At 39.5% G+C, this 24,815-nt stretch overlaps 1 protein-coding gene across 1 annotated transcript in view; it reads right to left on the reverse strand.

Moving 5' to 3' along the window:
- The window catches only part of LOC140077158 (P2R1A-PPP2R2A-interacting phosphatase regulator 1-like), a 981,687-nt gene that overhangs the window by 87,813 nt on the left and 869,059 nt on the right, over nucleotides 1–24,815 (reverse strand). The gene's annotated exons all lie outside the window — the stretch shown is intronic.

Here is a 24,815-nt window from a genome sequence, read left to right on the forward strand (position 1 = left end):
GAATAGTGAGATAGACGATAGATAGATAAATACCGTAGATGAAAAGTGAGATAGATAGATAAATATGGATGAATAGTGAGATAGACGATAGATAAATAGATGAAAAGTGAGATAGATAGATAGATAGATAGATAGATAGATAGATAGATAGATAGATAGAAATAGGAAAAACAGGCAGCACTCCCAGATTTCAGTAAAAATTCAGGTGAAAATTTATTTCAAGATGAAATAAATTTGGTGGTGCTGCCTGTTTTTCCTATTTCTATCTATCTATCTATCTCACTTTTCATCTATTTATCTATCGTCTATCTCACTATTCATCCATATTTATCTATCTATCTATCTATCTATCTCACTTTTCATCTACGGTATTTATCTATAGAAGAGGTTTATGCCTGAAAAGCCATGGACCTGCACCCAGCCTCATTGGTCACACAGTGCTGCCTTGGACTTTCACAATTCTAGATGAATAGTGACTAATGATAGATAGACTAATAGATGATGGAAAGATATATATTATATATACACAGCGCTGCACAGAGTTTGCCACTTCAGAGTAGATGAATAGTGAAATAGATGATATATAGATAGGAGATAGTTAGATGGAGTAGATGAATAGTTATAGTATGGATTAATAATTAGATAGATGGCTGATACAGTAAATGAATAGTGAGATAGATAGATATGAGAGATAGATAGATAGATAGATACATAGATATATACATAGATACATAGATAGATAGATAGATAGATAGGTAGATAGATAGATAGATAGATAGATAGTTAGAATGGCCCACACCAGTCCACTACTTTGCAGCTTGGACCCCCAGTCCAATTCTCTGCAATAATTTCATAGGTCAGACATTGGCCATTGTTCACACCATTCTTAATTCCTAAATGCATCAAGAATTCTATCTATTTATCGATTCAGCTATATATTTATCGCATATCTATTCATCATGAGCCACATTTATCACTACTTGTAGTGTCTAAAAACAAGCCTGGTGCAGAGGCCGGGTATTGCAACTTCTTCCCCCTCTCGGAAAGGTCAGACCTGGCGTAGGAGTGCCCCGATGTGCCCCACCAGGATTTATAATGGATCCTGGATCCTCCTGATTGATTCAACATGTGGTGGGATGGGCACAGAATCATACGCTGGTCCACTTATAATTAAGCCTATAATTAATGTCCCCATATAGATTATATACATAGTACATATATAATTTATCTTCTATTCAACCATCTATATCATATCATCTATTTATCACATATCAATATATTGATATCTCCCTACCTTATATCAAACTTACTGCTTTGTAATTGAGCCCATTATGACCCCCCCTGCTCTATGTCAGTGCTGTCCCCAACCATGATCTGCTCAGTGGTAACATGTGTGTCTTTATTTGCATACACATATCCATACAAGCATTGAGCCCGTTGCAGGATATTTTCTTGCTGTCAGTAAATGGAATTCATCATATTTCTATTGAAAGATACATTTGTGCACTCCTTTAAAGGGAACCTACCATTTAAAATGGTAGGGGTAAGCTGTAAGTACCGAGCACCAGCTCAGGGTGAGCTGGTGCTGGTACTTACTTTCGTTAGTGTTATAATCCGTGGTATCGCGGTTTTAAAACTTTTTAAACTTTAGAGCAGAAGAGGCTTCAGCGCTGCGTGCGCACGATCGTGCGCGCGCCTACATAGGAAATAGCGGAGATGTTGCACGCACACGGTCGCGCGCAGCGCCGAAGCCCCTTCTGCTCTAAAGTTTAAAAAGTGTTAAAACCGCGATACCACGGATTATAACACTAACGAAAGTAAGTACCGGCACCAGCTCACCCTGAGCTGGTGCTCGGTACTTACAGCTTAACCCTGCCATTCTAAATGGTAGGTTTCCTTTAAAGGGAACCTGTCACCAGGTGTTTACCCCACTAAACTCCCTCAGGTAGCTAAATAATAGGATATGTAATGTATAGAATTCTCTCTTTTATGTGAAATTTTACCCATTTACCCATAAAAAAATTCCCCCAAAGTCAGGCAAATATGACATCATATTTTTATTGAAGGATAAACATTTGCCATAATGTGCTCTCTAGAGGCATACAAGCCAAAAAGCTGCTAACCTTTTTTTTTGGGGGGGGGTTATTACCAACACCTTGGCTAGTATGAGCTGATTTACATACAGGTGGAAAGAATGGTGACTAGAATGAGATTAGAGTAAAAAATATAATTATTTGTGAAGCTTTGACTCTGCTAGTAACACTTTCTACCTGAGGTAGTCCGCAATTAGCGACAAAAGCGCGTAGTGCTCCGTGCACCACTGACTGGATTGGGTTACTCTGGTGACTTTTTTCATGTTTTGTTACTGATTTATTTTTGTAAACACCCTCTAGTATTTGATACTTACACCGAGGTGCTGTGGGAGATAGTTGGTGGGACCACCTTACCCTTACCCAGTGTTGGACTGGCCCACCAGAGTACCAGAGGATCCTCCGATGGGCCCCCTAGAGGTGCATCAGAAAACAACATAATTTGAAGGCTGATAGAGTATACAGGCGGTCCCCTACTTAAGGACACCCGACTTACAGACACCCCATAGTTACAGACGGACCCCTCTGCCCACTGTGACCTCTGGTGAAGCTCTCTGAATGCTTGACTATAGTCCCAGGCTATAATGATCAGCTGTAAGATGTCTGTAATGAAGCTTTATTGATAATCTTTGGTCCCATTACAGCAAAAATTTTGAAACTCCAATTGTCACTGGGCCCAAGAAAAAAATTTGTCTAGAACTTCAATTATAAAATATACAGTTTCGACTTCAATACAAATTCAACTTAAGAACAAACCTCCAGACCCTATCCTGTATGTAACCCGGGGACTGCCTGTATTTCCTGGGGGGATAATGAGGAGTGGGCCCCCAGATTGATTTTCTCTGGTGGGCCTAAGGAAATCCAGTCCGACACTGCCCCTACCAACAATTATTTGAAGTGTTTTTATTATGGGTTTGGGTTGTTTGAGTTTTTATCTAATAAAGATAAGTTTTTGGCTGGCTTTTCTCACATCTTTCTTCTTTTCTTGTATGCAATTATAATTTACATGTGTTGGCTTAGTAACAATATGACAGTTCTAGGTTAAAGGAAACCTACCATGAGGAATCTACTATTAGAAGTAGATGTGATGGTAGATTCCTCCTGCTGCCTCTACCTTAACCCTTTCAGGACCTGGCCCTTTTTTGTTTTTTCATTTTTCACTCCACATGATCAAAAATCCATAACTTTTTTATTTTTCCATGTCCTGAGCTGTGTGACGGCTTGTTTTCTGCGTAACAAATTACACTTCATAGAGATGGCATTTATAATTCCATGCTGTGTACTGGGAAGCAGGAAAAAAATTCCAAATGCAGTGAAATTGGTAAAAAAACGCATTTGTGCCGTTTTCTTGTGGGATTGGATCTTACGGATTTCACTGTGCACCCCAAATGACATGTCTACTTTATTCTTTGGGTCTGTGCGATTACGGGGATACCAAGTTTCTATAGGTTTTATAATGTTATCATACATTTAAAAAAATTAAAACCTCCTGTACAAAAATTTTTTGGGGGATTTTGCCATCTTCTGGCTCTAATAACTTTTTTATACTTTGGTGTACAGAGCTGTGGGTGGTGTAGTTTTTCTGCGGATTTTGATGACGGTTACAATGTTATTGATTTTAGGACTGTACGACCTTGTGATCACTTTTTATAGAATTTTAATTTTTTTTTAAAATGACAAAAAAGTGTCATTTTCGACTTTGGCCGCGATTTTCCGTTACGGGATTAAACACAGTGAAAAACTGTTATCATTTTTTGATAGATCGGGCATTTTCAGACACGGCGATACCTAATGTGTTTATGATTTTTACTGTTTATTTATATCAGTTCTAGGGAAAGGGGGGTGATTTGAGATTTTAGGGTTTTTTATTATAATTTTTTTTTAAACTTTTTTTTATTTTTATTTTTACTATTTTTCAGACTCCCTAGGGTACTTTAACCCTAGGTTGTCTGATCGATCCTATCATATACTGCCATACTACAGTATGGCAGTATATGGGGATTTTACTCCTCATACATTACAATGTGCTGATAGCACATTGTAATGCATGGGTTAACCCAAAGTAGACTCGGGTCTTCATGAGACCTGAGGCTACCATGGCGACGGATCGCCGTTCCCCCATGACGTCTCGGGGAGCGGCGATCCTCGAAAAGATGGCGGAGATCAGCGGGAGAACACCCGCGATCGGTGCTGGCACCGATCGCGGGTGTTACCGGTAAGCCTTTGCTGCAATATGCAGCAAAGACTTACCGGCTATGGAGAGGGCTCGTGAACGGGTAAATATGTAATTTAATAAAACTGGAACCTAACTTGTTAAAAACTTTTTTTAGTAATATGTTAATTAATGGCAGAAGCTACTGGGGCGTGTACTGGCCAGGCACAGGGAGCTAAGGCTACCCCACACCCCACTAGCCTCTGCAGTTACTTTACAAAGTTACAAAGTTTTTTTAGCAAGTTAGGTGCCAGGATTATTAAATTACAGATTAGGCCAGAGGCAGGGAAGAGGGATCTGCCATCACATCTACTTCTGGTAGTAGATTCCTCATGGTAGGTTTCCTTTAAAGTGATTTTTATGTTAAACATTTTTAGACACCAAAAAGTGGACCAAAATAGCAGGATCTGATCCATATTTCTGGATCTTCCATTTCACCCTAAGTGAATAATAACTATGGGAAACATAGTTGTTGGTTTTAACGTTAGCAAATCTGTCTCTTTGCTTTAAGTTCATGTCATCCAGAAGAAGGTGGTTTTTACAAGAACCCAAGCAGGAGCCGCTTATCCTACAATCAGCCATTGTTCCCTGGTTCTCGTGTTTGCTTTTCCTCTAACCACCATGCTGCAGATGTACGACTGAAAAGTAAACGTTCTCTTAACAGACTGGAGGAAGAAGAACTGGAATGAAGATGTTCTTGGAGAAGCCTTTGACTAATGACCCCGTGTCATGGGTCAGTTCTCCGAGAGAATTTTCTATCCTGCAGTGAAAATGAACCTTCAATATTCATTGTCTTCCCTACAAAAGGAAACTCCTTGATTACCTTTAATGGAGACCACTGGCGTTCAAACACTACAAGAAGAAAAATGTCTAGGGACTGGCAGGCAGGCAGACAATTATGTCATCAAAATCCATTTATACCATTGTAAAAATCGGTCTAGATGATTCTGATTTCAATGTGTTCCTTTACATATTTCCTTACTCAGTATTGAGGAAGACTATGGTCTATAACTGATTGTGTCCAATCCATTATGGTGAAATCACTTAGCTGTCATTACATCCACAGGATAGGATGAGCGCTGGGGGTCCAACTAGTGGGAATTCTATCAATTTTGGACAAGAGTGATTGTGTCTCTTGTCTGCATGGAATGATCTCTACAGGTCTATGGATTGGTAATGATGGCCACTGGGTGTACTTGGCAATCTCTATCCATGCTATAAAGATGGAATAAAGTGATAGTGTGCATGCATCCTTATGACTGGAAGGGGTGCCAGTGATCATGTCCCGATCTATGAAACATTTGTACACTCCTTTAGGGATCTGTCACCAGGTTTTACCCCACTAAACTCAGGGGAGGAAATGCCCTTTCTAGAATTTCCTCTTTTATGTGAAATCTCACCCGTTTACCTATAAAAAAAATTCCTTCAAAGTCAAATATGACTCTTCTCATCTCCTTTTCATATGAAAGGAGTCATTGGTTGCAGGAGGCGTGCCTATCTTTTGTTCTGTTGTAGCCAGAGACATGCTACAGAGCACAGTTCAGCATCTTATCTTTCAGAACAAATCAGGCTTATGGATTTGTGATCTACAGAACCAGAGATACAGACATGGTTGGATACACAAGCTAAGATCCAATTCCTGACAATTTTTAAGCTGACTGTATGTGCCGTTCAGTAGCTCCCAGGATCATACACCATGGGATCTGAAAGATGAGATTCTTATCTTTAACAAGACACAAGAAGCTTGTTTTTAGGTGCTACAAAACTAAACATAGGGGCTTCAGAGGTGACTCTCCTCCTGCAACTACTACTACCTGATTCATGTCATGTGAAAATAGGATGGGAGGAGTCATATTTGCCTGACTTTATGGGAGATTTTTTATAGGTAAATGGATGAGATTTCACATAAAAGAGGGAATTTAGATATATTTCATACCTGACGGCACTCATAGTTTGGTTGGATAAAAACTGGTGACAGGTTCCCTTTAAAGTCATACACACACACACAACTTTTTAAAGCTACACACAGCTGTATCTTATAGGTTTGCACTGTACCTCCATACATCTCATTGATAAGGCACCTTAGACATTAAAGGGATTTTCTGGGCTCACCAGAAAAAAATTCTTCTTAGGTACCCAATAGTTTGAGAAACTCAGTTCCTGTTCTACAAAACCACAAAAAAAAAAAAAAAAATCAAGAGTATTCAGGTCTAACAATTTAATACTAAATTAGAAAAAATTGCATAAAAATGACACATATATTTAAAAACATCAGTAATGGTACTCCAAAAAAGACTATATTGCCATCTGGCCTATAAAGAACACAGGATATATATTTACAAGAAGGATATAAGTGAAAAGTGCAGTAAACATTAATGGGTAAACATATAGATATTACGTCAAAAGGGTAAACGCGGCACCATGGTCATATTAAAGTTGTGCTTAATATGAAAAAAGTTCCTGTTCTGTTGGCTTACACTTTTAGACAGAACAGTACTGGAGTTTAGGCAATGTCTGTGACCTATCACTTTTGACCCATGTCCTTTAAAGGGATTGATGTACATTTTTGTTTTATCCCCATCCATGATATGGGTGCTCAATATATCAATGGTGGCATCTGCCCCCTACTGGAGTATATGAGCATTACCACTGTCTTTAATGTCTGACTGAATGTCTTTTCACCAATCCTATACATTTCCAATGTAGCGTTAATGTGCATGTACTGGAGAAGTCTCTGCCCTCAATTCTTAAATCTGTTTTAAGAACTTAAGTCACATAGCAGCTTGTTTAAATAGGTGCCACTGAAGAGCCCATTTACATACCTTATCCCAGGTTGTATCGCGTATGTCTGATTCTTTTCCCCAGCTCCTTGCAGAGACCACCAGCTGGTTGTCTCTGCAAGGAGATGCATCATCCCAAAACCTACACTACCCAATCAATGATAAACTGTATGTGCCCACCAATACTGTCTAGGAACCAGATGCCTAAACTGCGACATAGGTCCCTATATAAATTTGTACAATGCACTTGTCATAGAAGTTAGTACCAAACACATAGGGGCTCATTTACTAACGGTCCGCTGGGCCACAATTCCGTCGGATTTTGAGAATATTTCCGATGTGCGCCGAATTGCCCCAGGACTTCGGCGCACACAATCGGATTGTGGCGCATCGGCGCCGGCATGCATGCAACAGAAATCGGGGGGGCATGGCTGTGGGACTACCCGACGGATTCGGACGAACCGCGGAATTTTAAAAAATTATTTTGTCGCAAGATCAGCACTCACATACATCGGGAGGAAGAAGGTGAACTCCGGCGGACCTCGGCGCAGAAGCGACGGATGCAGAAATTCGGGCGCACAATATTAGTGAATTGCTGCAGCTCCAACTCCTCGCCGGACAACGCACCACGGGATCGCGACTGGATCGGGTAAGTAAATCTGCCCCACAAGCATTAAACTTGTCTCTTTAATACAGGAATAATGCACCCAGAAGTGTCACCACAAAGACTGAATCAATATAGAGGTCTCATAACACAACAACGCCAAAGTTAAAGAATTATATCTAATAGTGAATACAAATGGGCGCATTTATCACATCTCAGATGCCTGAAAACAGGCGCACAAGATGTGATTTCTGCGCAATTCCCGTCATTCTCCTATAGAGAATGACCTCCTTTTCTCTTATTCAATATTTGATGAACAAATATGTCCGCTGCAGAACATCTGTAGAAAAAGACTGCATTTCCTCATTTTTTTACTTGTTCAGGAGCTAGTTAAATCGCTCATTTATTCCACACCATCGCTGTCATGTGTGCAGCATGGTAAACATCATCTGGAGCTGCTGTAGCCGGATCTTTGCTAATAATTGTATTAATTACTTCTAATTTAAGAATCACACTTTTATACAGGGCAGAGATAAATGGGATGTTTTTTTTTGGTTTTTTTTTAAATGGAAGTTTTTTTTTGTCAGTTTATTAGACAGATTTTCTAGAATATTTTGTATCTTTTCTAGGTGTTTCAGTGTAGACCCTGTGATTCAAACCTTAACTTTAGAAGAACATAGAGGCGATGTTTATAGTAGGATGCCCGTTGATCATTTTCTAGGATATTTTATGAAGATGAGTTGGATGTACATGTACGTGTCTCTCTTGTGATCTCTGTGAGTTTCTGTGTTCTCCATCTGTACTGGAAGTTGCTAAAACATCTGTTATGCTACAATTACAGGCCCGTAGGGACCATTGTATCATATATATGCAGTTCCTATATATTTTTTAAGAGGCTTTTATGTAATGCAATTTATGTGTGATATCACTAATGTTTATTGAGGCTCCGCGCACATTGTTGGGCAAATAGAATCAATAATTTACTGTAGTAAATGCCCTTTTTAGGGCACCTTCTATTATCATCCCTAACCCCAGGTTTGAAGTAACTTTCTGCCCTTTCTGTAAGGATGAAGCTGTCTATGAAAGACACAAATACATGGTGGAAACAGTCCTCAGCTCAAAAAAAAAATAAAAAAATCAGGAATCACTAGAATTGGCAAGTACCCGCTATGTAGTAATCCCGCTATACCCCCACTAGAGTTAACTGCAGGTAGTTAACAGGTTGTCTATAAAATCTACTTTATATATTTCTGTATGGTATTTGAAACTTTTATAAAAAGAGGGCTTCTATATATTTTGAAGTATTAATTGTTAAACTGTTTTAGACCAAAAAGGAAATGATGATACATTTTTTTAGACTACTAAATTGGAGTTTTACATTATGAATTATTTGAAAGGCTGACTAAAGATCAGGAGGAGTTGAGCAGAATGTATGCCAGGTGATATCTTCAAGCAGCATGTTGCAGAGCAAAAGGAGCTGAGCAGATTGTACATAGTGTCCTATAATGCATGCAGCATGCTATAGAGCAGAATGAGCTGAGCAGATATTATTTAGTTTCTGGCCTGCAGGCAGCAGATAGGACACTATGTACAATATACTCAAATCATTCTTCTCTATAACATGCATCTTGCAGATAGGGCACTATGTACAATCTACTCCTGCTCCTCCTGCTCTATAACATACTGCCTGCAGATAGGACACTATGTACAATATACTCAGCTCCTCCTGCTTTATAACATACTGCCTGCAGATAGGACACTATGTACAATATACTCAGCTCCTCCTGCTCTATAACATGCATCTTGCATATAAGACACTATGTACAATATACCCAGCTCCTCTTGCAATATAACATGCATCTTACATATAAGACACTATGTAAAATATACCCAGCTCCTCTTGCTCTATAACATGCATCTTGAAGATAGGACACTATGTACAATATACTCGGATCCTCTTGCCCAATAACTTGCTGCCTGCATATAGGAATCGCAGGTAGGGACGGCACTCCGCTTAGCGTGGTGCACGTAGGATGGGCGAATAGACGCCAAACGCATATATTGAAGGAAATATCCCGGCACTCACTACCAGCTTCGTTGCGATCAATTTTATTTTTCAGTAATCATATATACAAATAGAACGTGTTTCGGCTTACAAAGCCTTTGTCAACTACTGGATATAGGATACTGCATAAGTTGTTCAGCTCCTCCTGCTCTATAACATACTCCCTATATATTGAACTGCACACTCCACGTGGAAAGTTTTCTTTGTATAACTTCAGGGTCATCCTTAATCCCGCTATAAATATTCATATTCAGCTTATTATTACAGTACACCATTTCTGCTAATTTAACTTATTTATTTGAAATTCTAAATTTGTAATAAAACTTCACTTTTACCCGATCAATACATCTGCTCATCATAGAGGTGATATAACCGGAGAGAGATAACATCATGTTATCCTGTCTTTCTCTAAGGGGATTTGTCAACGTATCTAACCTCACCAATTTTTGATGAATCAGCTTTGCAGGATAACAGCACAAGGTGACATTATCTCACATGACAAGAGGCTTCATGTATCGGTCCTATCTGCTGTGTTACATGATGCACACAAATCTTATCTATGCAGCACAAATATAAGAAAAGTTATACATTTGTGTGGCATGCTGTGCTGTCTGTGCTCGTTCAGACGTGGCAGCCATTGTGCATTGCTGCTTGTATGCTTCACAATGGGCTAATAACCTTACAGGCGACAAGGAAATCTATTGAGAAATGGACAAGAGTCCTAATGTGGCTCCATGAAGTGCAAATGACATGATAATAATGTGCTAATGTCACTCTCCAGTTATTGGGAAATGTGGTGGAATCACTATATTGTCTATGTATTCTGCCCATGTGCCATTACTATTAGCAGGAGCTTACAGTCCATAAATATCCACATTCCCCTTTGACTTCTTTTGTTTTGCTTCTCTTATCTATTTTTGAAGGGAATCTGGCAGCAGGGCTTTTACGTAAACCCACCAGGCAAGGCTGGTGCAATAACTGGGCGTACCCGGGAAAGAGCTGCTGGGTGGGCACACTTGTGCCACATCTGTCCCAGCCCGGTAGTGCCTCACTGCAGAGAAGAATTACATTTAGTAACATTTTATCAGCAACAGTGTAAATGTTGACCCTACTTTTACAGGCAAATGGCAATTCAGCTGCAATACCAAAAATAACCATCAGATGGTGGGAAAAAAATGCATCCCTTGAAAATAGCTGTATTATCTTGAAATGATGCCCAAAGCTGTGCATACAGGGAGCTTATGGGAGCTAGTTACATTTGTAATGCACCATCCAGCGGGCCATTACACAACAGCGTCTGATACTGGGGTATATTTGCTATAACATGCATCAAGAACTGGCACAAACTTTAGATAATATACTGGCACACTTCATGGCCCACTCTATGCCTCTCAATGCCTTAATCACCAGTACTTGATAAATCCCCCCGACGGTTCTTAATTCAGCACAAGTGTAATATGTCAGAGGAAAGTACTACACAGGATCTAAATCACGCTTGTTCATACCAGATGCTTAGAGTTGGTTTCTGGCAGTTTTAACATAACAGGCTCTCGTCTGTGACATAAGGCACATGTGCAGAGCTATGAACCTGTGCTGTGCTTCCTCCTGAGGAGGGTGGTATAGCATGAAGGATCCCTATTGTGGATCCACACAGCAGGAGCAGAATTTTAAAACAGGGACAGGGATTAGATATGCATTAATATGTAAGGAGGGATGTGCAGGTCTGTACTGGATTCAATATACTGTATGTCCCTTCCATCTTTAGAAAAGGCAAACTACAAAACCATCTGTTAAGCTAATCTACATGGACATGGGGTCACTTATGGAGGCTTTGTCCTGCTGTCAGATTCCCTTCAAAAGCCTCTTTCCTGAATTTGATATTTCTTTTTATAAATGCCCACTCTTTGGCCAGCTGCCCATGAGTAATCCTAGGTATTTCAATTTTCACATTCGATCATCATAGCACTGAGCTACATGAAAAACTGGCCGCACTAGGACAGCATCCTAGTTGTGGCCATTTTTCTTCATACAACCTTTTACTGTAATGGGCAAGTTACTGGCATGACCCGGATCAAAGTAGTAAGTAAATGCTAAAATCGGACTTGTGCATAGCACAGTAGACTATCAATGTGTCAATGTGTCAAGAGTTCTGTCTGTGTGCTGTCCGATGTGGAAAAAAAAATTGTTTGTGGGAAAGGAACCCAAATAATGTTTGCCGATGGTTTCACTGTAAAGATACACATCGGATGTTTTTATCCTTAACCAATTTTTTGTGCCAGGTTTGACATTGGAGATTTGACACAGGGACGCAGCCTCAGCATTTTGTCTAAATTTTTCATGACAGATTATGTATTCTGTTCTCTAACAATAAATATGATATGTAAATGTTGGGCAAATATTGAACACTAATATCGAAAACCAGTAAGATGCAGTAGGTTAAGCTGGGATCATCCAGCTGAATTATGTTGTAGCAAACATCGATGGCTTCCCTTTCACACAATTGATTTGACTGATAAGGGGTCAAGAACTGGGTCATGTTATCAGCTGGGTCAGTCAATGTTTGTACTTGAGGGTGGGGTGAGGTGGCTGAATTTCCTTGGGAAAAACATTGTCAAGGTCAAGGAGAAGGCACCAAAGACAAGAAGATAACAGCCTAAGCAAACTCAACATCATACCATTAGCAGTGAACATATTTCACCAGTAATTAATGTGTAAAGATTAAATAAAACCGCAAACCCCCTTGTGACACTGTCCGATAATAATTTATGAATTTTTAAATTGCAAAATCGCAGAAAATTTTACTTTATACTGCAAAATGTTAAAAATATTGATTGAGTTTCCTAGGCACAGCAGCAGACACAAGACGATTTTTTTACACCACTGTAACCATCTTTATGCGAAGTAGAACATTTTTAAGTTGGTTTGTGGCGAAGTAATAAACACTTTTAGTTATTTTATACTGTCATAGACATATACTAACATACCGTATTTTCTATGGTGAAGTAGCAGCTACGCTTGTGCATTGGGGGCAGTCACTGCCGGCATTAAGAATTGATGACAGTGGAGGTGGCGGTGCGGCAGAACAAGAAAAAGAGATGGGAGAGCACGGATAACCCCCTCATGAATACCCTGGACAGCATTAAGGCATATTATACTAAGTACAAGAAGAGGGGGAGGCCTCAATATTATGGAAGGTTCCCCCTGGGGCACTCTCAGTGTAACATGTAGTGTAAGATCCATGGGCAGATGGTGAAGGGGAAGCCACTGATGTTAGGGGCCGCAGCCAAGGTCACACGTACACGAGACAGTGATGATGAACATATAACTTACAGCTTATTTATTCCAACACAGCAATGGGTTACTCCTGCAGAGTCCACCATGAAGCTGATGGTTGGGTTGCAGTCTGGGTATAGCTCACAGCCCTGTTACTATAGATTGGAGCTGGAGAATGCTTTAGACTACTTGGGCCAGAATTTAGTGCAGGCTTGGTGGAGGGATTCACATGGAGACGCTGGTCTGACTGAACTCTGGCCCTTCAATGAACTTCCATTTTGTAAAGTTTTTTAGGAGCTCATTGCAAGGTGTGCTGGGCTCACCAACCAATGAGTAACCTCACTGCAGCCGTGCACTACATGACCATCAACAGCAAGCTGCGCTTGCGCATTGGGGGAAGTAACTGCCAGCATTGAATTGATGACAGTGGGCGTGGTGGTGTGGCAGAACAAGAAGAAGAGATGGGAGTGCCTGGATGGCCCCCTCATGAATACTCTGGACTGCACTTATGTTACGTATGTTACACTACAGCGAGGGTTTTGAAATTCATATCATTAAAAAAGGACTAGGGAGAGTGTTTCATTATTATGTTCAGATAGTTCTCTTTGTTAACTGACAGGTTTTCTTTACGAAACAAAAACAAAGTATAGTACATATTTTGCTGGCAAAAAAAGCAGATAACTATCTGCTGTTTCCATAGATATTATAGACACACAAGATATATGTCATCCATAGTGTAAGTCATAATACCAGATAGATGCAAAACTATATCAAAAACAGGATTATATTGCTCTTTGCTCTGTCATAGATTTTACCTGTATCGACATCCATAGGAAGCCAATACAGTTTAAAGAACATGAGGGGATGTAAATTACTATCCCACTTTTTTCTGGAATTGCCTCCTCTCATGCAAGGTAAGATAACAAAGTTGATTTTATGGGGATGTGCGGGAAACCATTGTTTAGCTAAAAGAGGGTTGGTATTAAGTTATAAATGGCTCCATGGGAACCTGTGACTGGCTGTATATGTGAAAAATGTGGTTAGAGGTTCCCTTTAAACAGGAACATAGTCAGGACTTGTAAGGACATCCCATGACTTACAGCCACTGGAACTGCACCAATCCAATGACTCCAAACAGATATTGGAAAGAACCCAAGGAATTGATAAAAAAAATTATTTTTCAAAATTTTGTTCTTAAGAAACGGCTTATTCTTCCATTTGTACAGTAGACATTAAACCGGAATGATGGGTACAATGTGTAATGATCAGCCGCGGTACATGTGGGCGTTTTCTCCTACAATAGGAAGAGTAACAGTTTCCTGCTGGCTGCATAGAACAAGGATCATCTAAACTCACAGACAAGACGTCTATTTAGCTGAAACAGATGTGTTCTGAAAAGCCTCATCTGCCACTATGAATGAGTAATCATCGACTTGACCCCCAAGCTACAGCATCATCCATCTTAACCCTACGTTTTCTTTTGTACTAAACCTGTGAGTGAAAAAAAACTATAAATCATTGCTACCAGAAATGATGGAAAATTAGAATGATGGATCTTTTCAAGGAAATTACTGATTATTAACAAAATCGGAAGTGAACTGCATATTACACGCAGGTGCTAGATGATGCCATGCAATATGATAATGATTCCTTCCATACTGTACATGACTATGCTTTTTATCTTACCTATCTAATAGGGATCATGTATTCTCTGTTATCGGGGAATTCAGGGAAATGGAAAGGTTGATTGTAATTTTTTTCCATGGGATGTGACAAGGCATCCAGATAAAACTAGTACCAAAGATCATTTCACCCATGATCAATCTCAATTCTCTTGAGTTGTACATCTGTAAGTGATAAAGTCACATGGTGATGTTAGTGTATGGCATCTTGAGCGTGACTACTGTCTTGTAACCTCATTGCAGATGACGTGATGTATAGATAAGGACAGATCCAAGATCCCACACTACAGTAGGGATGTCTGTGGGTGAGAACACGATGATCATTTTTTAAACAGTTTTTTGCACATTTATTTGGTGCAGTTATAAAATATTTCTCTAATTTGCAACTTTTTTGGGTGGAAGCACTTAGTGGTTTATGGTTCCTGCGCCTTGTTTGTCATAGTGTTTGGGTGTTCTGCAGATGTTTGCACTGCATACATCATTATTTCTTGCCTAAAAAGTCACAAAAATACAGGTGCACTTGAAAAAAACCCCTCTCTTTTCATTGCTGGAAGAACTTAGCGGTTTATAGTTCCTGCGCCTTGTTTATCATAGCGTTTGGGTGTTCTGCAGATGTTTGCACTGCATATATCATTATTTCTTGCCTAAAAAGTCACAAAAATACAGGTGCACTTGAAAAAAACCTCTCTTTTCATTGCTGGAAGAACTTAGTGGTTTATAGTTCCTGCGTATTGTTTGTCATAGCGGTTGGGTGTTCTGCAGATGTTTGCACTGCATATATCATTATTTCTTGCCTAAAAAGTCACAAAAATACAGGTGCACTTGAAAAAAACCTCTCTTTTCATTGCTGGAAGAACTTAGTGGTTTATAGTTCCTGCGCATTGTTTGTCATAGCCGTTGGGTGTTCTGCAGATGTTTGCACTGCATATATCATTATTTCTCACCTAAAAAGTAAAAAAAATACAGGTGCACTTGAAAAAAACCTCTCTTTTCATTGCTGGATGAACTTAGTGGTTTATAGTTCCTGCGCATTGTTTGTCATAGCGGTTGGGTGTTCTGCAGATGTTTGCACTGCATATATCATTATTTCTTGCCTAAAAAGTCACAAAAATACAGGTGCACTTGAAAAAAACCTCTCTTTTCATTGCTGGAAGAACTTAGTGGTTTATAGTTCCTGCGTATTGTTTGTCATAGCGGTTGGGTGTTCTGCAGATGTTTGCACTGTATATATCATTATTTCTTGCCTAAAAAGTCACAAAAATACAGGTGCACTTGAAAAAAACCTCTCTTTTCATTGCTGGAAGAACTTAGTGGTTTATAGTTCCTGCGCATTGTTTGTCATAGCCGTTGGGTGTTCTGCAGATGTTTGCACTGCATATATCATTATTTCTCACCTAAAAAGTAAAAAAAATATAGGTGCACTTGAAAAAAACCTCTCTTTTCATTGCTGGATGAACTTAGTGGTTTATAGTTCCTGCGCATTGTTTGTCATAGCGGTTGGGTGTTCTGCAGATGTTTGCACTGCATATATCATTATTTCTTGCCTAAAAAGTCACAAAAATACAGGTGCACTTGAAAAAAACCTCTCTTTTCATTGCTGGAAGAACTTAGTGGTTTATAGTTCCTGCGCATTGTTTGTCATAGCGGTTGGGTGTTCTGCAGATGTTTGCACTGCATATATCATTATTTCTCACCTAAAAAGTAAAAAAAATACAGGTGCGCTTGAAAAAAACCTCTCTTTTCATTGCTGGAAGAACTTAGTGGTTTATAGTTCCTGCGCCTTGTTTGTCATAGCGTTTGGGTGTTCTGCAGATGTTTATTTCTCACCTAAAAAGTAAAAAAAATACAGGTGCACTTGAAAAAAACCTCCCTTTTCATTGTTGGAAGAACTTAGTGGTTTATAGTTTCTGTGCCTTGTTTGTCATAGTGTTTGGGTGTTCTGCAGATATTTGCACTATTTCTCACCTAAAATGTCACAAAAATACAGGTGCACTGTACCTCCTTTTTCATTGCTGGAAATAAAGTTCTTCACTATCCAAATGAAAAATTAACTCGATAAAATGTTACTTTTTAAAACTGCACTGAAGTATTTTTTTTAATTTTTGCATAATCTCAATTAACAATTTCATTATTTTCTATAGGATGTCACATTTTTGAGTGTGATTGTTATCTTAATCGCAGATTCAAAAATGTTATCAGCCTCCATTTCCTCTACATTACAATAAAAATGGCAAAGACTCATTTAAACAAAATTTTTTAATTATTTTTTTAAACATATCTAACTTTTATTCTCTGCATTTAAAACAAAATGTACTCTGGACATTGTACAAGCATTTACTTTTTTGTGAAATTGAAAAATCGGAATGTTCAGTCACAATCTAGCTTAATTATTGGTCTCAAATGAGATCTACTTTCAACATTTGTTTAAAAGTTAGAATGTTCTTAGTTTCCCATGGAAACCAATTACAGCTCAGCTTTCATTTTACCAGTGCTCATGAATATTTTAAAGGGGATCTGTAATTGGTTGCCATAGGCAACTAAGAACAATCTTACTTTTAGACAGCTTGATAAATCTGCACCAGTATGAAATTTAAGCTCCCCCACAAGTCTAATTTTTTAATGGTTTTACATTCACTACTAACATATGGTGCCATTATTCCAGATTTTAGTTGCAGAACAGTATAAGGACTTCAGAGGACCTTCAAATGTCCTGTAAGGATTATCGTGAACCAACAGATTGGAGATCCCTTTCTTTATTATCTCTACATGGCAGTGGTGGGTGGTTTATGTTACAGTGGGTCCCCTAGAAGCCATGGCACCAGTCTGGTGCCCAAACCATCCATATTATGATCTAGGGCAGTGGTGGTGTACCTTCGGCACGGGTGGCATAGGTGGCATGCAGAGCCCTTTCTGTGGGCACCCAGGCCTTCACCCCAGCACAGAATTTGCTAGATGTAACTCAAGGCTTCCTCCTGTGGTCCATCTTGGGAGTCCAATAAAGATTCAAGTGGAAGGGGAAGAGAGCCTGACAATTGGAGAAGGAAGTATTTTTTCCTGATCACACATTTATATTACATGAACATTCACTTTTACTACAGAGTTTTTTTTAAGCATTAGTGACCATTTTAGCCATCTCCTATAGTGAACACATTCATAAATGATAATAGAGCAACACTGTAAGGAAGGATCTGGGAATGGACAGATGACACTGGCAAACACAGCGGGCCCTGACCCTATACACCCTTTGCAGCTGTCCTTGCCCGATTGCCTTACTTAACCTAAGCAGTAGGGGACATCGAGTTGACGTTCACCACCTGTGCCAAAGTGCAGACCCAGGGACAAAACAAGCAAATGAGAATGGTCGCTAAGTCAAAACAAATAGGAAAAGCACTGTACAAAATCACCTGGGAAAATGGATGTTCAAGAATGCAGACAATGGTCAGAAATACCAGGAATATAGGATGGGAAAAGACCACTAGCTTACTAAGTGTAGACTATAGTAGGAAAAGATAGCAGGTGAGGAATCCATAGTCCCAGTACAGAAGATTATGGGAGGGCGATAATGTCAATCACTGTGTGTTAAACCAGTGGGGAGAATCAGAGAAAGGTATGGTGCAGGTATGGTGCAGTTTAACCAAGGCTGTCAGGGGAAGGAGTACACCAGTGTTCACATTAATAAAACAGATATTAGTGCATCCTCAGCTGAACAGAGGATGACATAGCCACAGATGTAAGCACTATGTAGTATACAACAAAAGAAAAACCTCAGACGACGGAAGATGAAAAGAATAGTATTTTGTACATAGTGTAAAAACTTTCCGATCCCTTAGGATCTCAGGAAACATATTTTTGCGGATTGCAGATGTCATAGATTTTCTCTAAACTTAGTGAATTGATTGACTGAGGGATAAGAAGAACTTGCTTCCTCCCTGTTATTATGAATGCAAATTGCATTTGTTCTTATAATTAGTTGTGCAAAACAATTAATGAACAAAAGAAAGAATCCAATAACTTTTAGGGCTAATTTGACCCTTCACGGAGGCTGTCTTTATCCCCATTTCTATCGATTCCTTTGTACATTTCCTTCACTAATCCAATATAATTATGTGTTTTGCATTACAAAGGAGCATGTACTCTCCCACTGTATAAATAGCCTGGGTCGGAAAACGGTTCTGTCTAATGAAGAAAAATAGCATTCCAGAACGCCAAAGCTCTGATTGTATACTGTGTAGTGCTGGCATTGCGGGCTCATTTTATATCATATTAAAGGAAACCTACCACTTTAAAACACTACACTACAAACTTATAACCCACAAATACCTTGCAACAGCTCAGGGAGAGCTGATGCTGGACTATATCTTAACTAGTTGCAGAAACCGCTGTATTCCGTGAAAAAGTGTTTATTCGTTATATTCAAATCCCCCTTCTGCGCACCATTACATCGCTGTGCGCACCATGTGCCTGATCATCCGAAGCCGGCCTCAATAAAAAGTTGTTCGCGTGCGAGTGTGCCCGAGAGCTCGGTGAAGTCAAAGCTCTAAGGCACCGCATAATAATGCCCACAAATGGTCGCGCACAAGGTGCGCATCGATTTTCGTGGTGCGCCGAAGGGGGATTTGAATCTAACGAATAAAACACTTTTTCACGAAACAGACCTTTAGTTAGTGTTCAATGTTATGTACTATACACTGTGCATATACTATGCAAGAGAGTAAGCCAAATCTATGCAAATAATTGCACAATATATTATACAGTGAAGGAGGAAATAGTTATTGGTCTGAACATTTATTTTAGGGTGGGTTATGCCATCGGGGAGATATTGTACGGCATTCCCTACTATAATGAGAATTAAATCAAATTTATTTTTTAAGCTCTCCTATTAATACAATCATGGATTCCACCTTTTTTAATACTGTAGAGATGCTATAGTAACCTGTATACATTTTTTGTGTTCCTCAATCATCATTTTCAGCTAATTTACTGTAATTGAAATTATTAAGTATTTTTTTCCCTCGTGTTTTTTTTCCCAATAGCGACGCAAGAGAACGGCGATTGGAAACATATCAGGAGATGCAAATCTTGGTCATGGTTTGTGTACTACAGGAAGCCTCCTCACTCAGCATTCTGCACGCAGCTCCCTGTACGAGACAAAGGCAGCGACGGTCCGCAGAATCCTCCAACTAATTTGCTTGAGGCAAAAGAACAGATCTCCCTAGAATGACATCAAACTGGAGATCTGTGATCAGCAAGCTGTTCCGAAAGGAAACGAATGCTCGAAAGCGTTTCCGATGAATCTGTGGAAAAGCTTGTGCGCTGTTTATCTTGATTATTTGCTTTGTAGGCATAAATGTGTGGATGTAGCAATGCGCCGGATACAGGGACGGGCAAACTTTGGTGCTCCAGCTGTTACTTTGCTGCTGAATGATCACCATGGGAAAAGTGGTTTATCTACAGCTGGCATGCCAACGTTTCTAAGCTATAGGGACCTACTAATCAGAGGCTGCGATTTCATTTCAGGGTAATTTTCATGATAAAAAATGATGCTGTGTGCTAACTTATTTACAATCAAAAGACATTTTTTTCATGCCATTGTTCACTTCAGAGCTTCAAACTACTAAACATACAAAACTGCAGATCACGCCTGTCAAACTCATGACTCACCGGCCAGATCCCCCTGCGCCTATGCTGATCCAGGAGAGCAGGGTGCACAGGTGCTACGGTAACTCTGATACTTACCTTTGCATGCTCTCCCCCAAGCATCAATAGTCATCTTCTTTACATCAACAAGTTGGGGAGAAGCATACATCAGGGAGGGACAAGGGCTGCAGAGAGGGCACTGTAGCCGTTAGTGTGGGGCACTGTGGCTGCTAGGGAGGCACCGTGGCTGCTGTTACACCTTACCTTTGTGTACGCTGGTAGTAGCAACAGGACCACGAAAAATGCAACATCATCATGTCTGGGAAAGCCATACATAAGGGCAAGGGCTGCTGAGAGGGCACTGTAACTGTTGGTGTGGGGCACTGTAGCTGTTATGGGGGGGCACTGTGGCTGCTGTTATACCATGCCTTTGTGTGTGGTATGACTAGCAGCAGGGCTGTGAAAAATTAAGCAGCAGCAGATATCTACTTTACATCATTACGTCGGGAGGGGCAGGGGCTGCAAAGGGGGCCCTGTTGGTGTGGGGCACTGTGGCTGCTTGGGTGCACTCTGGTTGCTTTAGGGGCACTGTGTTTGCTGGAGGGGCATTGTGGCTCTTGTTTTGGGGGCACTATGGCTACCGGGTGGGGCACTGTGGCTGCTGTGGCTGATCATTGACTACTGTAGGGACATATTATTTCACAATATGTGCAGCTTTGTGGTTCCCCTCAAAAGGCTGATTATCATTACAATGCCATATATATATATAACTAGTTATCAGTTTAGCTTAGCTAGCAGGGGGTCCATCCGCTGGATTGGAGATAAAAGCAGCCTGAAGGCAAGGTAAGAAAAAAAGATCAAAAACTTTCAACACTCCTACAACCTGCTCCCCATCTCTCTAGTATTTCTGGTTTGCTGCATCAAAAATTCCAAAGATCGAGGGACCCACTTCATCCAATGAAACAGAACTTCACTTTCATCTCCACTTCCTGGTTTGTCGCTTGATCCTAAGAGACTACAAATTGGATAAAGTAAGCCCCATGACCACTCATAACTTACAGAAATGCTGTTACCCCAATCCAATGTTGTTGAAAAACATGTTTCTTTTTGTGGCTATGTCTAAACATGGAAGCTGCTTTTGCAGAATTGATATTTTGTATATTTAGATCAGAATAAATTGTCTCTTGTTTTTACTTTATCCCCCCTTTGTTTCCATGGATGTGTAACATTCAACAAAAGTACTTGGAATTATTGAAGTGTGTGTGTCTAAAAACTGCTTACTAGAAAGATCTTCCTGCTAAACCACAAATCAAGCCCTGATGTGAACATATATTATCAGACAAAGAAACCGTCTGTGCCGGTGACACTAAGCTCCTTAAAGAGTCTGAAGATCTCACTTCAGATGCAGAAGAGCCCCAGAGCAGATCCTAATCATCAGGAAAGAACTGGCTGTCTTCATGTATCAAGTAACACAAAAATTCAACACTCAGGAAATCAGTTATATCACGTCAAATGGAACCACCATGCATAATAAGTGCAATACAGGAATAATATCCAGGCGGCTATGTATTATCAGTATGGTGCATTAATCCATGCTCGTATAATTCAGAATAATATTCAGCTAATGTAAAATTGAACAGTTTCAGCATAATAAAATATTTCTTCCTATGTATTAGCATTAAATTAACTAATACAAACATTTAAAACCACATTTTTGGTTTTAGGAATTGATAGCATAGGGGATAATAGTTTACGTTGTGATATACTTTATAAAAGAAGAAAATAACTATTTTGTCTTGTTTTTCTTTCCAGCCTTTGCTTCAGCATTTTTCATAAATCAACGTTTCCTCCATAATCAGAGAGAGATCAGATAAATAAGAAGAAGCTGTTAAAACTTCCCATAACTTAATCCCTTACAGACAGTCAATGGATGTCCTTACATAGCTTAATTATTATATTGACAAATATTAATATGTAGACAAATATTAGAATGGTCCATAAGGAGTTAAGCTTTAGTCTCCTCCCCATACCTGTTGTATATTTTTGTCGAGCTACTGCTTTCATCAATAATCAGCTTTAAAGATGCTTAAAGAGCTGAATTATCAAGACAAATATTACGAATGTATATAAGGAGTTATGCTTTAGCCTCTACTCCTTATCTATCTGCTGTATATGGACATCAGAACTGCTTTCATATATACTGCTCACAGCAGGGGACAAAGAGATACATTTTTCTTATTGATTTAGCATCTTCCCCAGGTGCTGTTCCATCCCTAGTGACATCCCAATTAAAGCAAGTGATTGGCTGTCAAACTTATGGATATCAAGAAGGGACCACTGATCATCTCCGTTACATTTTCCACTGTAAAATAAAATTTGTTCCTAATTTTAGTGCCCCCCTGCACATACTCTTAGTCTTGGAACGGCCATACAAATCATAGCTAATGTCTCCAGTGGTTTTCTATATAGAACTAGAATCTTAAGTACAGTATAAAACACAGACAAACATTTTACACCAATAGGTCTAACTTACATGAACACATTGGGAGAGATTTATCATATTGTGTCGCTTTATTTGGAAGGGTGGCTTCTCTGGCGCACAATTCTGTAAAGCGCTAAGGAATTTGATAGTGCTACATAAAGGGAGATCATTATTTGATATGATTATTTCAGAGCTTGTATATCAAGAAATGCTACACAAGCCCTGATTAATGTCCCCCCAGTGGTTCTACAAAATACACTTCTCCCCTATTACTAGAAAGGCTCCCACAAGTCTCTTGAAGTGCCCCCATAGAAAGGATGACTGCTATGCATGCCTAACCTCCATTTACTTTTAAATGGCTGTGGGACACAGCTGTTTCGAAAGTACCAAGGTAGGGACTCGAGCACTGCCATGCACATTCATGTGCTCTTCAAATGGGAAATTTGGGTTCCCATTCCTATGATTGCTACGGGATCCACAGGTGAAGCCGATGATATGAGACATCTCCTATTCTGTAGCTATGGGTTGAGGGTCTTCAGTAGAAAAACTTTTTCAAGGCTTATTAGACTTCACTACTGTAAATTATAATTTTGTAGGATACATTTTAGGGAACAATCAGATATCAGGATCGCCAATGCCAAAAAAAAGTAGTATTCATACAATTTGGTGATCATGGCTAGAGATGAGAGAATCATCCACAATTTACTTCACTTCAGCTTCGACAAATTTTTCAGAAGATCCGTTTCCGGTCTGAATTGAATCGGATGACGCGAATTTCCTGCGAATTTGGTATAGGTATCTCTGAAACACAGATTTTTCATAAAAGATAACCCTCCATAATCTGAATGCCACCATTTTGAAAGATTCACCCAATCACAAAAGATTCTGATTCATTTCATTGCTTCAAAAATGCCAGAATTATACCGAATCTCTGAACCAAAAGACATATTTGCTCATCTCTAATCATGGTGGCTTTTCCCGGATAGGGTCTAGTTAATAACCTGCATCAATACACCCTTAATAGGCTTCTGCCTTTTATATTTTTCACAGACTTTTCAGAGTGCTGCTGGTGCTAATGTAACAGGCATGTCTGCTTTTTAATGTCTTACAATCTAAGTGGAGCTGTGACCTATGGGGACCGGGAACAAGAACATGTAATTGCAAGCTCTGGTCGCAGAGATAAGTGTGTCTCTATATGGGGAAGGTTCCTAAATTAGATAGTGATCGCCACATCCTTACCTTTGATTGATCACCCCTATGGTGGAATCAGTAAAGAACTAATAACATCCCACTGATTTAGTATCCGCTACAGCACTACAAAGCTGGACTCTGCCTGGTGTAATTTAAGAAAAAAAAACCCAAACAAATTTATTTTTCAATTTCTACGTGGTGGAAGGATATTTAGTTTGCCAGCCATGTCTGCGCTAGAGCTTAATAAGAGAAGCCTGAAGTCATTGAGACAGCAAAAACGCAGCCCCCAGAGGCTACACAGCCTAAGGTGATAAACTATTTCTGCTTGTTGTTATGTGTCTCATTTCTATGTTGTTTGTTTACCTCACCCTAACCCCGATCTTCTGATATCATTCCATCCTCTGGGCCAAAATTGGCTGACTCACACCAGATGGGCCAAATATAATCTTCTCGATAAGATGTTCAAATGGATGTTTACCAAAGATCTATAGCCCCAATATTCTGGAAATATGTCTCTATTATAGATTGCATTATTGTATACTCTTTGATAAAGTAAAAGGTTAGCATTATCTGTTATGATATTTTTCCTTTTTCATAAACACTATTTGGGTATCACCACACTAGACAGTAGAAATCTGAACCCTGAAACCATAAACAATCCTGGATATAGTGCTAATCTTAACCGACATGTTCATAGAGTTGGGTTGTGAAACCTGAACCGTGACAAGCTAGAGGTGGTCCGCTGTAACCATATAGGGCAGTAAAGAGTTGACTACCACTTCATTTATTACCTACTTGG

Source organism: Engystomops pustulosus, chromosome 9 (assembly GCF_040894005.1).
Source record: "Engystomops pustulosus chromosome 9, aEngPut4.maternal, whole genome shotgun sequence".
NCBI lineage: Eukaryota > Metazoa > Chordata > Amphibia > Anura > Leptodactylidae > Engystomops > Engystomops pustulosus.